Genomic DNA, 17,127 nt, shown 5'->3' on the forward strand with positions numbered 1-17,127 from the left:
TGACATGATTTGTTATTTAAATCATTATAGTGGAAGGCATAGAATGAGGTTCTGTTGCAAAAACCTGCAGCTAGCTTGTACACTGCTGTTCTCTCTGTCACAAATACTTGGAGCCAATGCAGGCATAGCAAATGAAGCAGTTCTCTGACATTTTTTCTCACTTCAGGGTGAGTGGAAAGGAAAATAATATTTCTTAAAAGTTTTTTCCTATATGGACTTCTGCACAGAACATGGCTTTCCTGAGGTGCCTGGCTACAGGTGCAGTATGTCGTATTGCTGGACGAGTTTATACTTCCCCCAGCCAGAATGTCATTTGCTGGTCTTGACACTGTAACCCACGTCCTCATACAGTCTCTTCCTTTGGCTTAGATATGTACATAAAAACAAATAAAAAACCTGTTAAAATGTGTCTTACCTCCAAAGCCACCTTACTGTTCAATGGACGATTGCATTACTGAAGGAATCCAGAATACGAACTTCCTCGATTACTTATTTACAATGAATCATGCTCTGTCATCCAGTGGCATTCTTCCTAGCTCTGTTAACTTTTCCTCTATTTGTGTCTGCCAATGAATATTCTGATTCTGCAAGAGTAAGGATTTTATCTTACTTTTTTTCTTATAGTCTGTAGTAACCCAGAATTCTTTAAGGTAGGTGCTGAGTGGATATTTTCAGTGGGGCTAAATAATGATTTTCTGCTGCTATCCATTTATTTCTGGTTTAGATTTAGAAATGATTAGAGTTGATACTAAAGACTGTTTCATCCTATCCCCCAAACTCCAGCATTGTGTAAATAAGAAAACTGCAATAGTTATGAACTACCTAGGATAACACCAATCATTAGTGGAAGCATCAGGACATGGCTTTTCAGTTCAGTGCTCTCTCTATTACAAAGTGCTGTATCCAGGCATGTAATGGGGTCAGGAGGAAATGGGATATAAAATAGGTAAGTTCTGTAAAGGAGGAAGCACCAGGAGAGTGAGGTAGACTCTGAGGCTGGGAAAGGGGAGGGAGGCTACCAGGGATCATGGTGAAATCTAAAGGTAAGAACAACAAAAGAGGGAGAAACATGGGCGAGAGCAGCAGGAATGGAGAGGCAAGCTTCATTTAACTGCCCTTTTGCCAAGGTCTGAGCCAGCTGTGGGAAGTTACCATGTTTCAAAATGGCAGCAACAGTGCCTCAGATCCAATCAGCTCCTCTACAGCAGGACCTTACCACGTCCCCAGCAGGAGATGTGTCTAGTTCTCTTCCTTTGAACCTGGACTGGCCTGTGACTTTCTAGTAACCAGGAGAATGTGGCTAAAGGGGCATATGTGACTTCTAAGTCTAAATGTAAGAAGGCATTCAGCTATTGTCTGGTTCTCTTGGAACATTTGCAGGGGGTAGGGGTGGGGAGCAGTGGGGGCAGCCAGCTGCCATGTAACAAGTCCAACTAGCCTGAGACCATTGTGCTAGAGAGGTTGCAGGTGGGCACTCCAGTAGACAGTCCCAGCTGAGTACAGCTTTCCAGCCATCCCTGCCAAGGTGCCGGACACATGAATAACCCCACCTGCGACTCTCTAGACCAGGGCATCTGCCAGCTGAACACCACAGAGTGACCTCACTGATGCCTTTGGAGTAAGAGGAGGGTAGAAGAATTGCTTGGTCAAGCTTGACTGAATTCTTCATGTATATAACCTGTAAAATATAGTAAAAAAGGTTTTAGAGAATTAAGTACATGCCCACATGTAAACAGGCTTGGGTCCTGGGGACCTGTGGTCGGCAGTCAGCCCCACCTTCTGTTTGCAGGTGTTGTTAAGTCACGGTATATAGCTCAATGGAAAATCCATGTTTAGTTCAGTGTGCAAACAGGAACTGATTCTATTTGAAAAGGGGAATTAAAACACCCCTTTTAAAACACATGGGTACCACAGTGCAAAGGCGAAGGTTAATAGTGGAAAAAGATGATGCCAAAGCACATGGTCCCAGAATGCTCAGCCCAGAGAGACAAAGAGCTGCACTCTTTCACAGCCATTTTCATAGTAAATTAGGTAGCATATTCCCAGTATACTGAAGCAAAGTTTTTCTGTCCAAAATCCCTTCTGGATATAGAAAGGCAGATTAGTCTCATTTTTGTGCTGGAGTTCTGAAAGTTAGAGCTGGGCATGGAGAGGGTATGGGTGTGTCAGTGTGTCTGGAATATTGTATTTCCAAAGATAGCTTCAGTAATAACTCCTCTCTCACTTGCCACTCTTCCATCAAGAGGGGAGCCTGTTCTCTCTCCCTTTGAATCTGTGCCGACCTTGTGATTCTTTTGAGCAATGAAACGTGGTGAAATGGATGTTCTGGGACTTTGAGAAGCCTGGCAGCTTCTGCTACTGCTCTTTGGAGGAAGTCGGCTTCCATGGAAGAAGTCCAACTCTCTTAGAATGGCCATGCCACGAGAAGCCCAACCTTGCCATATGGAGAGGCCTCAGGGAGGGGAACTCAAGCCCTCAGCTGACAGCCCTGGCTGGATCACAGCCGCCAGCCAACACCAACTTGCCAACAACGTGAGTAATGTCAATGTGGTGGTGGGTCCTCCAATTCCAGTCAAGCTGTCCCAGCTGACCATACATGAACAGAGACAGGCTTTGCCTGCTGAGACCTGCTCAAACCACCGAATCATAAATGGTTCTGTTGTCCTGGGCCATGAAGTTTGGAGGTGGTTTGCTATGTAGTCATAGCTAACCAAAATAGGAGGAAAAGACAGAGAGCTGGCCTGTGCGCGTGGACGTACAGCGATGGGGGTGTGAAAATAAGTTCCAGGACAAAGGCCTGGAAATCCAGGGACAGGCCACAGCATTGGATTCAAAAGGGGTGACTGAGAGTCTCCAAACAGATGACAAATGGAGAGTTTGCCTCAGAAATTTGAGAACATAGAATAGGGGACAGATACAAGGAGAGGATACCAAGGCAATGGTTAGTTAAGTTTGTGGGTTTTTTTAAAAGTGTCAGATCAAGAAGGATTTTTGAGGGATTTTTTTTCTGACACCGTTCATATAAATTGCTTAAAGGATACAACTAAAGCAAATATAAACATTTCTGAAATTTGATTTTAATAGGGCTTTGAAGCAAGCTTACATCCCAGTCCTTTGCAGGGGCAAGAACAGTATGAGACACAGCAAAGAAATGTCATCACTCCACCCTTACCTGTGCCAGGTAGCATCCCATGCAGTCCTGGTGGCTGAGGCAGAATGGGGTCTGGACTCACTGCAATGCATTGTTGTTTATATAGTAAATTTTATATGGGTCTGATTTCTTGCAAGGGCCCTAATATCTTCATAAAGGCTTGACTTAAAGAACCCTTCTTTAAGGGTTTGTGTGTATTACATAAATACACATTCAGGAGGGACCTTGTGGATACGAAGATTCTAGTACTGAGAATCTGTAAAAAGCTAGGTAAGTGCCACCATTTCCAGAATTCTATCTTCACTGTGTCTATTTCCAACTGTGTACCCTGTGTGGTATATTAGCATAGATCATAATTGATGCATTATCACCTTAAAGAAATTGGATTTATTAGTCCATCTCTTGCTTCCATCACATTCAGAATGTTCTAAATTTCTAGTGTCTCAGCAAAAGCTATGCTGAGGATAATGTTAGTACCATCCCTTAACAGAGCTTAGCCTAAGCTAAATTATGGAATATTCCAAGGCTGCTTCTTGTTTCCGCAGCCATTTTTTTGTAATATGTTGTTCATTTTTCCAGGGGAGACAGGAACACCATGTCCTGTAATAACTAACCTCGGTCCTAGGGTGCCATGGAAGTCTGCCCCCTCTCATGTCCGTTACGTTCCTCACCTGCCCCCTCCTCCAAGAACACTTACTCATTTTGACGATGTAACATGAGATATTTTTTGAATAATTTTTGACACAGTAACATGTTCATAATGTTGTTTACTTGAAAAGGAACATAACACTATGATAAACACAGCATTAAAAATGTAATAGAATTAGAAATTCCATTATTTTAACTACTAATGGCAACATTTCTTTTAGGGAGAAACTGTTCTGCTTTAGAAAATAACTTGATAGAGGCACTTGACTTAGAAGGAAAGGCCTGAGGGTAAAGAGTTGGTAGGAGTATAAGAAACACCAGGCAGTGGCTAAATTGCTCTGCATGAGCCCAGAAACAGGGAAAGAAAGCCCAGAGGTATTCCCAGGCTGAGGACAGTAGGGCATATTGGCTGGTGGGGATGCTCTGGCAATGGGGATGGCCAAAGGACATTGTAAGGAAGGCCTGGCTGATGTTTTATTTGAAGCTGTATGCTGCAATATACACTTTCACTCTCTGGTCTTCAGTTACCACAGGCACAAATATAACAGTTGTGTGTGTGTGTGTGTGTGTGTGTGTGTGTGTACATGTGTGCTTGTGCTTGCACTCACACATGCACAAATGTGTGTTTTGGGGAAGGAGGAAGATCTGGCAATAAGCAGAGATAACATTTATGGAGGCAGAAGCTGGAACCAAGAACTATGAGAAAATAAACATCAATCTGCAGAAATTTAAGGGAGGGCTTTGGGCTTTTACAAGGAGAGAACTGAGGTTTGCATCATTTTATCCAGACCTCAAAATCCATGCAACTCTAGATGACCTATTGATCATAGATAAGTCTATAATTATGTAGCTGGAAAGAAGAATCAAATGTTAAGGTTAGTTATCTCATGGTGGTGAGGATAATTTTCTTTAGGGTGTTCTCTATTATGTTTTCTACAATGAGCATTTAGTATTTTTAAAATTAGGAAAAGTTTTTAAAGAATGCACTCATTCTGAATGTTCCTGAATTTAGCCATTAAGTTAGAAAGGACTTAACAAATTAATCTCACACCTGGTGTTAATGACTAATAACATATAATGAATGAATAATAATAAATGTGCAAAACATTGTGTTTTAGCAGGGGCCTTCTGGAGACTAATTCTGAAAGGCAAAGGAATATAATTTCAAATAGAGGAAGACAGCATGACTCAAGTAATTCCATATTTGACTTATCTGAAGACTTATATTGCTCTTTAGCTAAAGGTGAGGATAAACTCTGGAAATGGAAGTAGAAATTGTATCTCATGAGTGATGTTTGAGAAAAGCAGTTCTCAAGGCATCCAGAAATGTACCTGTGGAAATTCTACCTCCGTTTGTGAAAATCGGCACCGATGTTTCCTACTGGGCTCTTCAGCTATCATGAATTGTTTTTTCTTGGATTTTAAAAAATATTCATTGGGAGCTTTACTCTTCTTTGCCCTCCAGAGTGGATAAAATCCCAAATAGCTTGAAGCCCAAGATTTGTGGACATATACGTTTTATGAGGGCAGGGGCCATGCCAGTCTTCCCAGCTGACTCCTGAGGACCGAGGACAAAGCCTGAGACAGAGAAGGATACAATAGCAACTGATAACCACTTATTTCACTAAGCGTTTACAGTGTGAAAGGGCTTGTTCAATGTACTCCAAGCATCTCATGCATCCTTACAACATGCTGGTGAGGTAGGTAAATTTTTTATCCCTATTTTATAGATTTAAAAAGCTGGGACACGGCGATTAAGTCACTTACCCAAGTTTGCACAAATGGCAAATTGTGAAGCCAGCCGTGAACTCAGACTGCCTGTGTCCATATTCTGATGCCTTGGTAGCTGCTGTATAAATGGCAGGTAGCTAGAGGAAGGGAGGCAGGGAGGAAAGTGTCAGTCACTTCGAGTATTTTTCTTCCCCCTTGGCAAGAGGATGCCGCAGAGGTCAGTAATTCCCTCTGAATTCAGGTGGGGTCCTTTTGAAAATGAGCGACAGAGAATTTTGTGTTTCTCTATCACGGGAATAGGAATTTGACTCCCGGCACCCCCATCTCAACCCCTTACACTGGATGAGTTATCTGCGGTCAGCCTTGCATTTTTAAATCTTTCCTTCGGAGATGTATCAGGTAACAAGCTGGTCGGTGAAGCAGGTTCCCGAAGAGGCTGCGCCCTTCCCTGAACACTAGAGGGCAGTATTTCAACAGGCCTGAGGATTTTAAACGGATCATAAAGGATGCTTTCATTATTTTCAGAAAAAAGAGAGAGAGAGAGAAAAAAAAAGCCTGTTGGACTGATTATTTCAGCTCAAGAATTTGAGAGTCCAGGGTAGGATGCATTTTAATGACTCCAGGGAACCGATCAAATTAAACACATTATCCAGGATTTTCTTCCCTGGCCTCCTCGCACCCGCCTTCTCAGTGCTTCTGACTGCGCTGCGTGAGTCGCAGCCCTGCACCCCGAATCGTCTCCCTTGCTCAGAAGCAGCCCTTGCCGAAGAACCCAGGGCCAGAAAAGGCCTCAGCAACTTGTCTTGGCGCAGCTCCTCCAAGATCACCTTCCAGCAAGACAAACTTAAGAACCGCTGAAGGTTGTGTGTAGCCAGCATGCCTGCAGCTGGACAGGATGGCCCTTGGCAGGGAAAAACCAACCCAGTCCTGGCGGCTGCCACATCCCCGAAGACCTAGAGCTACACACTCAGCTGGGAGCTTTACCTATGTGATCTCTAATCTTCTCAAAACCTTGCAAGAAAAATAGTTATACGATTTTGCAGACAAAGAAACAAATACAGAGAGGTTAAAAAAATGTGCCCAAGGTCACAAAGCTAGTAAGTACAGAACTGGAACTCACATCAGAATGTCCCGCCCCAGAGCCTGGGATACACATGCCGTCTACCGATAGTCACTGCCTCTCCCTGTCTTATCCCTGAAATTCCCACTATAGTTGGCCAGAACGTTAAGTAGACACACTGCATGATTTCCCTTGAGGGGAGGATGGACAGAGACACAGGCGTCTACTTTGGACCTCGTGAGTGTAACCTTCAAAGTTTTATTCATCCTCCATCCCCTGCAGGTCCTGGAATAAACTGACATTTAATGGTTGCTCAGTGCTATAAAGATGAACTTCATTTAATAATATTCTGTATCTCTTTGGGTTATTTGACAGATTTACTAATCATTGTGAAGAAGTTTGTTTCTGCTTCACTTTTATATAGGAGCTGTTTCTGCTCAGCTTCTTGTTAAAACACCCTTAGAAACCCATAAGTAAATGTTGTAATTGCATTCTTAGCTTTATTCTCACTGATAAGATATATAAGCGATTTTTAAAAGGCAGAACTAACTAATCAATCAAAACAAGCAGCTGTAATCTGATTTTAGAGCAATTTGCATGATAAGAGTTGGCCAAGGAGAAATAATTTCCTATCGCAGTGGGATAATGTGCAAATGCAGTATAAACTCCAGGCTCCCTCACATCACAGAATGTCTGAGAAATGCCAAGCAGAATGTGTTTATGAATGGGAAAGCCAATGGTGTTATATTTTCTCTCAGGTTATTCTCAATCTCATTTTCAGAAGGGACAAAATAGCTCTAAACATTTCTAAATATTTTACTCCATATGGTCCAAATCCCAAGCTTAAAAATATCTACCAACTGTCCATAGAAAAGGTGTTTTAAAGAGAAATAAAGAATCAATTTAATTGGAAAATCTCCTTAGGAAAGTTTTCTCAGTGGTAAAATATTGGCTGCCTGCCCTGTGGTGCAGTTGAATCTATTCTAGCAAAGACCGGACAATTATTCATTAACCATGTCATGAAAAGTGCCACAGCTGGTGGAATGTTGAACAGGATGACCCTGGGGGAGGTGTTTGCCTCACTCTAAAATTCTGGAAAAGGAAGCACATAAATGGTGATTGCCTTCAATCTTAACAAAGTCCACTATATTACCTTGCAAAGAACCAGGACCAGTGATCTCATCCTCTTGCATGGTCAGAAGGCTTGTCAACATTCCCCACACCCATCTTTCAACTCCTGCAAACAGGACAGGCCGCTGGTTTTAATACGCTTCAAAGAAAAGCAAAGAAATCATTATTAAAAATGAGTGAGGAAAGAGTTGCTATACCTAAAATGAGAAAGCTCTGTGGCTGTCCTATCTTGAAAACCATCAGTACATGGCAGATGTGATGATCAGCACAAATCCTAAATTTTTTTCTTTCAACTGTGGACCCAATACGGAAGTCCTGGTGAGAGGACGGCTTTGCTAATGCCCTGGTGCCCTCCCCTGAGGCCTTCAGCACGCCTGTGAGTGTGTGTGCTTACTTATGGACGGGTGAAGCAGCTGGCCTCCCCATCCACTGTCCTTTCCTCAGCTCTCTAACAAACATTTCTTGAGTGTCTACTGTGTGCCACGTGTGGCTGTAGGTGCTGGGAACACAGTAGTGGGCAAGTAAACCAGGGTTCCTGCTCCCAGAGGACTTACATTCTTCTGGGGAGAAAGACAGAAAAGCATGAATACATCAGAAAATAGTAGAAATACTTGCTTGGAAGAAAATAAGACATGGAGAGGAACTCCTTTAGGATGTCTGGTGAGGGAGGCCTCTGAAGATTGGCCTGAATGATGAGAGAAAGCCACGCACGCACAGATCCGGACAAGAGCATTCCAGGTAGGGCAAACAGCAAGTTCAATGCCCATGGCATGCATGAGAAACACCAAGAAGACCAGTGGGGCTGGAGTGTCATCAATGCACAGATTGTGGTATGAGCTGGGATGGAGGAGTAGTGGCCATGCTCTAACTGGAGAGTGACTGAATCCTGACTGCACTTGAACTGTGTAGATCCAGCCTCAGTCACTGGATAAAGGACACTTTAGAACAGCCACAGTTCCGGATCCTTATTCAGGGTACCATTTAGCCTCTAGCCATAAGTACAGTTGGCAGAGATGGCCAAAATTCCCTCGGAATGACTCCCCATGTGAGCCTTGAATCTGAAAAGTCGGCTGGGGGTGGGGGTGGGGGAGGAAACAACCACTCTTGTCCTTCATCAACTTTGAAAAATCCATCAAGCATTCATTTTCTCTGGGATACGTGCAAGGCCAATATTTCAAAATCTCTCAAGCACCAGTAATTTTTCCCATTGTATCTCTGACTCACCCAAGAGTTTACCTCAGAGTCCCATCAAAACAGCACTCTCTCTGCTGAACAATTTTTAAAACATCATTATTATTACAGTCAACTAGAGTCATTGTTCCCCAGGAAGGGAATGCGTTGACAGCTGGGATTTTAGCCTGTGCTGCAGTCTCAAGCTCTGCCACACACCACACACAGTTCCACCCCACCTAGGAGCTGTGTTCTGCTCCCCTAAATTTACTGTTACTTTTATATTCTATTTATAAAGGTAGGTGGAAAATTCTTGATCTTAAAAAATAGCTTTGAATGAGAAACAATTAAAAGGCATCTAAAAAGAGCCCCACTGAGACTTGGTTCTTTTGGAGAAAGGTGTCCAGACCCCAGCTCACCAACATATGAGCAAAATCAGGCCTAGATCCCTCCTGCTCTTCCTCCCGCTCCTTCCCTGTGACAGTTTCATTTCAGAAGCAAGCATCCCACTTTGGCCTCCACTCTGCATCTCAATCTGACATTACATAAGAAGATAAAGTGGTCAATTCACCAAGAGGACGTAACTATTCTAAATGGACATAGTTACTACATCCATTACCTAGTAATAGAGCTTCAAAATCCATGAGGCAAAAACTTACAGAACCAAAAGAATAAAGCAAATTCACAATTATACTTAAAGATTTCAGCACACTTCTCCCAGTAATTGATACAAAAAGTAGACAGAAAATGAGTATGAGTAAAGATGTCTTAAACAGCATTATCAGTCAAATTGGCCTAATAGAATACTTTGCTCTAAAACAACAGAATACTTGCTTTGTGCATGTAAACCTGGAATATTCATCAATATTCTGAGTCATAAAACACATCTCACTCTCAATGAATTTAAAAGGATCAAAACATGCAGGAAAATTAAACTAGCACACAATGGAATTAATTAGAGATTAAGAGAAATGTATCTAGAAAATAATCTAAAAATATTTTTTATATAACGTGTGTCAAAAAATAACTCACAAAAAATATTTTTGGATTGAATGAAATTGAAAACAATACATCAAAATAATTGAGATGTATCAAAAGCTGTATTTAGGGAGAAATTTATAGCATTAAGTGTTTTTATTAAAAAAAAATATTTCAAATCAATGATCCAAACTTCTACCTTAAGAAATTAGAAAAAGAGCAAATTAAATCTAACGCAAAAAAGGAAGGAAATAATACAGACAACATTATTAGTAAAATAGGAAATTAAGCCATCAAAAAAGTGAAACAATAAAATCAAAAGTTAATAGTAATAGGCTAAATAATGGTCTCCCAAAGATGTTCATGTCCTAATCTCTGGGACCTGGGAACATGTTACCTTATATGATTAAAAAGAACTTTGCAGGTGTGATTACTAAAAGAGTTAAGGGTTTTATCCTAGTGGGTCCTCCAGTGTAATCACAAACATGCTTGTAGAGGGAGGTAGGATATCGGAGATTAGCAGGAGGGGTGATGAAAGTTGGAAAATGTGGGGAGGGATCATGGGCCAAGGAATGCCAGTGGCCTCTAGAAACTAAAAAATACATGAAAATGGATGCAGACTTCAGAGTCTCCAGAAGGAATCAGTCCTGCTGACAGCTTAACTTCAACCCAGTGAGACTCATTTTAGACTTCTGACCTTCAGAACTGCAAAATAATAAATTTGTATTCTTTTAAGCCACTAAGTTTGTGGTAATTTACTGAAGTAGCAATAGGAAACTAATTCATTGATCCTTTGAAAAAAATCAATAAAATAAATAAATCTATAGTCTGACTTATAAGGAAAACAAGAAAGAAAAAACAAAAAATGTAGGAATAAAAAAGGGGTATCAGTTCAGATTTTCCAGATGGCAAAGAAAATTATGAACAACATGATGTCAATGAATTCAACTGCTTAAATGAAATAGACAAATTTCTTACAAGACGATAATTACCATAGCTCTGTGAAAATGAAAATAGGAACCCATGAGGTTGATTTGCATCCTTTTGAAAGCATAGAAACCCAAAGAAAGAAAACAGATAAGCTAAAAATTATAGATAAATAACCTATATCTATCAAAAGAATTTAATCCATAATTGAAAGCTTCTGACAAATAAGAAAACTTCAAGCCCAGTTGGCTTTACTGTGAATTAGTCCAAACATTTAAAGAAGAAATAATAATTCTAGTTGTTATTAATAATTCCATAAAATAGAAAAGGAAGCAATATTTTCTAGCTTAGGGGGTCAGCATTACCTGGGTGCCAAAACCAGACAAAAATATTATGAGAAGAAAACTATAGGCCAATATTTCTCATAACTATACATGTAAAATTCTCAAATAAATTTGAGCCAATTAAATCCAAAAAACATATAAAAAGGATAATATATAATGACCAAGAGGGGTTTACTTCGGAAATGCAAAGTTGATTTAATACTAGAAGTCAATTAGTATAACTCATCATATTAACAGATAAATAAAGAAAAATGATAAGACTCATACATGAGGATAAACAATTGGAAACTAAAATTTAAAAATAGGGTAGCATTTGAAAAACATGAAATTCTTAAGTTTAACAAAATATGTGAGAGACTTGTATACTAAATTGTAGAATACTGCTGAGAAAAATATTAAAGACTTAATAGCAAGATATACCATATTCATAGATTAGAAGACTCAATATTGTTTCTTTCCAAATTGATCTATAGGTTCCAAGCAATCCCAACACAAATTCTTGCAAGAATTTTGTAGAAGTTGGCAAGGTGATTCTAAAATTTATATGATGCTGCAAAGGACTAGAATAGACAATCTAATTCTGAAAAAGAACCCTAATTTTAACACTTCCTGTAAAGTTACATGTAATGACAGTGGGTTACAGGCATCAGTGCACACATACTTATTAGTGAATCAGAATATAGACCCACACATAGATGATCAATTGATTTTTGACAAAAGTATCAAGATAATAAAGTAGGGATAGTCTTTAAATGTGGCTACAACAAGCACTATGAAGAAAAAAAAAGGACTTTGACTTTTACCATATACAATATACAAACATTAACTTGAAAGGAACCATTGACCAAAATGTAAGTGCTAAACTACAACATTTCTGGGGGAAAAAAAGGAAAAAAAAATCTGTGACCTTTAGGTAGGTAAACATTTCTTAGGTAGGGTCTTGAACATTAAAATGAAAAACTTCTACTCTTTAAACATCATTGTTTAAATAATGCAAGGGCAAACTATAGCCTTGGGAAAAAACATTTGTAAAACACGTATTCTGCAAAAATATTTGTTTTCAAAGTATATAAATAATTCAATAACAAGAAGAAACTATTTTTTTTAAAAAAACAGGCAAAATGTTTAAACAAGCACTTCACTAAAGAAGATAGAAGCTTGAGCAAAAGCACATGAAAGATGCTCAACACCAGTGGCCATTAGGAAAATGCAAACGAGACAGCACTACACATCCACCAGGGTGGGTAACATTACAAAGACTGTCAAAATATTGAAAGACAAAATATTAAACATTTTTACATCTTAAAATAGGAAAATATCCCCCCAAATCAGTAGATTATGGAGCAGCAACTGGAACCTTATACGTTGCTGATGGGAATGCAAAAGAGGGGATCCAGCCTCTTTGGAAAACAGTTTGGCAGTTTCTTTCAAGTTAAATACATACTTAGAATATGGCCCAGCAAACTCTCTTAAGTATCGAAGAGAATTTTAAAAATGTTTTCATAGAAACACTTGTAAATGTAGGCTCAAAGCAGTGTTACTCATAATTGTCCAAAACTGGAAGCTACCCAAATATTCACTAACTGTTTGGACAAAGAAATTCTGGTATATTCATACAGTGGGATGTTACTCAGGGATAAAAGTGAACTACTCCTGATACATGCAGAAACATGAGTGAATCTCAAACATATGGTAAGCGTGTGAACCCAAACCTTTAAGACTACACACTGCATGATTCGCTTATATAAAATTGTAAAACAGGTGAAATATAGAGACAGCTAATCAGTGAATCCTCTGGGCTGTGGGTGGGGGAGGGTGTTGACTTCAAAGACACAGGAGAATTTTGGGGAGTGATGAAAATGTTCTGTATCTTGATTGTCATGGTTCCATGATGATGTACATTTATTAAAGTTCATCAAACTGTATACTTGAAAATAGTTCTATTGTATGTAAATTATACGTTGATGAAGCTAATTAAAATTTACTGAATTTTTCAGAAAATAGGAGAACGAAGGAAATAGAGCATTAAGGCTGTATTCCACTTCTACAGAATAAGATACAGCTCAAAGGAAGGCTACTCAGAGACAAGACCTTTCAAAGCTGAGGACAGACGATCTTGAGGAACACCTGGCAGAAGCCTTGTTTTTCCCTAGACTCCAGGGCACAGGCTTCAGAACCATCAGCAGCTTCCCTTCAGGAATCTGCTGAGAGTGATATTCCAGCTGAAACTAATGCAAGATGAGAGCGAAATCTTCCTGGAGAGGCAGGCTTCTTGGATCTGAGTGATTTCAGAAAAACAAAAACAAAAAACAAACCAACAAACAAAACAAAAAAAGCAGTGACAAGCACCACTGTGGCATAGGCCTGAGAGTGCCTTTTTGCAAGAGATAGTGGAGACTAAGTCACTAGACAGAATCTCCATTCACTTCAGCAGTGGGATGGCAGAAACACAATTCTCAAAGGCAAATGGAATCACTTTTCAACATGCTGGGTTGGAAATAAACCACAAAATAAAGCCCAATGACTGGAATGATCACCACTGCAAATTTCTAAATTTTGTTAGAAGGTAGCCTTGTCTCAAAGTCCACCCTCTAATTACCAAGACAATATGCACAGGTGGTCTTCTGGTTCCCCTCTCTAATATGGTGCAAATAGTGCATAATTAGCCTCTAGTTGGTAGACATTATTCAAATTTTGGGTTCAAAGTCATGTTCTCCAGAAAAAAACATAGAATGACAATTATCATGGCAAAGTTGAAACTAAGAATTCTGTCTCATTTAGGTTTATCAGTCTCTTTCTCAGATATCACAGGGTCTCCACTATGGTCTTTGGTAATAATAAGGAGAAGGTTTTGGGGATATAATTTTGCCTGGGATATCTGCTAACTGCTAAGGATTAACATGTTTTCTAAAACAAGTGGGCGTGAGACTGGAACTTGAATAATCTTTAGTGTTCTCCTTATCTCCCCCAAAGGGAAGCACATATCAGTAGAGCTGAACTTTTAAGATCCTAGGAGAACTATACCTATCCCAGTGGAAGAGAACTCCATTGCAGCTGCTAAAAGAATGATAATTCTACCTAGGTATAAAAAGTGTCTCTCTGATAGGCTCAGAAAAATAAGAAACTGGGGAGGATGAAATCTGGGTATTTGATTTCTTTTGGCTTTTAACACAAAGGCAAGGTAATTTGATTTTAGACTTTAATATTCAGAGAAATTAATTTTGGAGTTATAATTTCAACCTCAGAAATTCATGGTGGGAGAATGTTTATACTCAAATGGGAACATTTGTCATTGACATTTTATTGGAATATCTTGGTGTCATTAGATTTCACTGCAGAATCTCTAATGAACTATTTTGGATAATGTGGCTGGGTGTTAATTTAGGATAGGAAATAGAACAGGGAGTACTTGAGTCCAGTATGGTCTTTGAGTTAATTTATGCTCTAAACAAATGTATAGCTTTCTGGGGATAAAAATCATCACTGTCCACTAGTAGTCTCATGAAAGACTAATGGTCAGTATTGGAGAAGCATCGTGAAGTGGGAGCTACACAATTCTTATAGACTGCTGATTCTTTTCCCTAAAGGGAGTGCCACACCTCTGCTAAACCACTGGATTAAGGGTTAAGCTTTATGAGTTAAAAGGGAAAAAAATCTGAGGAATGATAGGAGGAGACATTCACTTCTCTCTCATGATTCCAATATTTGTCAAGGTTGAGAACCATTGCATAAGAGCAGTGATTTGGCATCACTTAGGAACATGTTAGAAATGGGCATTCTCAGGTCTCAGACCTGCATCAGAAACTCTTTAGTGGGCCCAGAAATCTGCAGTTATAGCAAGCCTTGCCAGTGATTCTGATACACAAGTTCAAGAGCCACTGCAGTGGAGGACTCTGCTGGCCACCCGTTTCCCCCTTGCTTACCCCTGATCAGTACTCCCACTCATCAGTGGAAAAAGGTGGGAAAAGTGGGAAAAGGTGGGAGTACTGATCAGATTAATGAGTTTCGGAGAAGAAACTGGGCATTCGAGACACACCTGGGACTTCTTCCTTTAGTGGTTTCTCTTTGGGAACTTCCTGCAGATGGATGGAAACTATGCTGTTTTGGGTCTATTATCCCAAATTTGTGGCAAGACTGAGGGCAGGCACTGCCCTTCTCAGAGAGGCTGGAAGTGGGGAAGTTTAATTTAGGCAACAGTAATAAGTCCATTTGCCTCTCATCCAACCCAGTTTCCCAAGAACTGTATCAGCCATAGTTGATTTCCAACTGCCTACTCTGTGACTCAGTTGGTTCTGAACTTGGGCAGGAAAGAGAAGTGCCCTCAACAATGTCATGTGGGAAGCTATGATGCACGTGGATTGGGCCAGTTAGGATGGTCTGATCCCACCAGCACCTGTGGGTCACCTTCACAACTCTGTGAAGGCACTTCAGTGTGCAGTTAAGAAATGGGAAGCAAATAGAAATTATTTACCAGGTTTGCCTGTCAGAAGACCCAGAACATTCCTAAACACATTTATTACCATGAATTTGTTTTTAAGAAACAAAGTCAAGGAGATGACTATTATTTATATTATAGGTTGAGGGCTTTCTGTCAGAAGTTAGTCAAGAACAGGAAGCAATGAAGATTTGAATTAGTTCATTGTGTTGTCTGTTAGACCCAGATTAGTGATCATTCATGTCAACTTTTGGATTCTGCATGGACTATATGTGTTCAACAGCACTGTCCATTCATGATCACAGATAATCAAGAGTTATTCACACTTGAGGGATATCTAAAATGGAAGACACTTTCAGAATTGGATGGAGGCATGGTGCTAGGAAACGTCTTCAACCTGATTTTTAAATTTCATGATTGCAATACTCTTGTGACAATACTTTGTGATTAACTGTGCGTTTTTTTTTTTTTCTTTTTAGTCTCTGGGTCTCTAAGATTAAATTAGCTGTGTGTCAATAAACTCTACATTTTTATCATTTCAAAAAAACTGGGCTTCCTAAGATTAATTATTGAAGTACAGATGAAGACATAGCCACAGGGAGGAAGATATAATAGACTGGTAGTTAAGTGCAGGTTTTTGTGTCTTTTTGAGTATTTTCCCAGTGGATTAGTGTTCTATATTTTTTCCTTAAGTAAGATTTTAATCAGAATCAGATGTTATACAGATGCTTCTCAAAAGAAGATATACAAGCAGCCAACAAACATGAAAAAATGCTCAACATCACTAATCATCAGATAAATACAAATCAAAAAGCAACAAGGAGATAGCATCTCACACCAGTCAGCTATTACTAAAAAGTCAAAAAATAACAGATATAGGCAAGATTTGGGCAAAATGGGAGTGTTATACACTGTTGGTGGAGTTATAAATTAGTTCTCCTATGGAAAGCAGTTTGGAGATTTTCAAAGAGCTAAAAATAGAATTACCATTTGAGTCAGTAATCCCATCATAGGCATATACCCAAAGGAAAATAAATCATTCTATCAAAAAGACACCTGCACTCTCATGTTCACTGCAGCACTGTTCACAATAGCAATGACATGGAATTAACCTAGGTGCTCATCAACAATGGGTTGGATTTTAAAAATGTGGTTACATATACAGCATGGACTACTATGCAGCCATAAAAAACATTAAATCATATACTTTGCAGCAACATGGATGGAGCTGGAGGCCATTATCCCAAGTGAATTAACACAGAAACAACTAAATACTACATATTCTCACTTATAAGTTGGAGCTAACTATCAGGTACACAGGAACATAAAGATGGCAATAATAGACACCGGGGACTCCCAAAGTGGGGAGGGACAGAAAGGGAAAAAGGTTGAAAACGATCTATTGGGTACTATGCTCACTGGTTGTGTGACTGGTTCAGTTAAAGCCCAAACCTCATTATCATGCAATATATCCATGTAACAAACTTGCACATGTATCACCTGAATCTACAGAAAAAAAAGAGAATCAAATGTTATAATTATTAACATGCAG

At 39.6% G+C, this 17,127-nt stretch overlaps 1 long non-coding RNA gene across 1 annotated transcript in view; it reads left to right on the forward strand.

The window, feature by feature from the left end:
- Positions 1-16,415, forward strand: part of LOC141583558 (uncharacterized) — a 72,718-nt gene extending 56,303 nt beyond the window's left edge. The window contains exons 2-4 of the long non-coding RNA XR_012516213.1: positions 2,244-2,532; positions 4,918-5,499; positions 13,138-16,415. This is a non-coding gene — a long non-coding RNA (uncharacterized LOC141583558). The remainder of the gene's footprint in view (positions 1-2,243; positions 2,533-4,917; positions 5,500-13,137) is intronic.
- Positions 16,416-17,127: the final 712 nt, after the last annotated feature.

Source organism: Saimiri boliviensis, chromosome 2, assembly GCF_048565385.1.
Source record: "Saimiri boliviensis isolate mSaiBol1 chromosome 2, mSaiBol1.pri, whole genome shotgun sequence".
Classification (NCBI taxonomy): Eukaryota; Metazoa; Chordata; class Mammalia; order Primates; family Cebidae; genus Saimiri; species Saimiri boliviensis.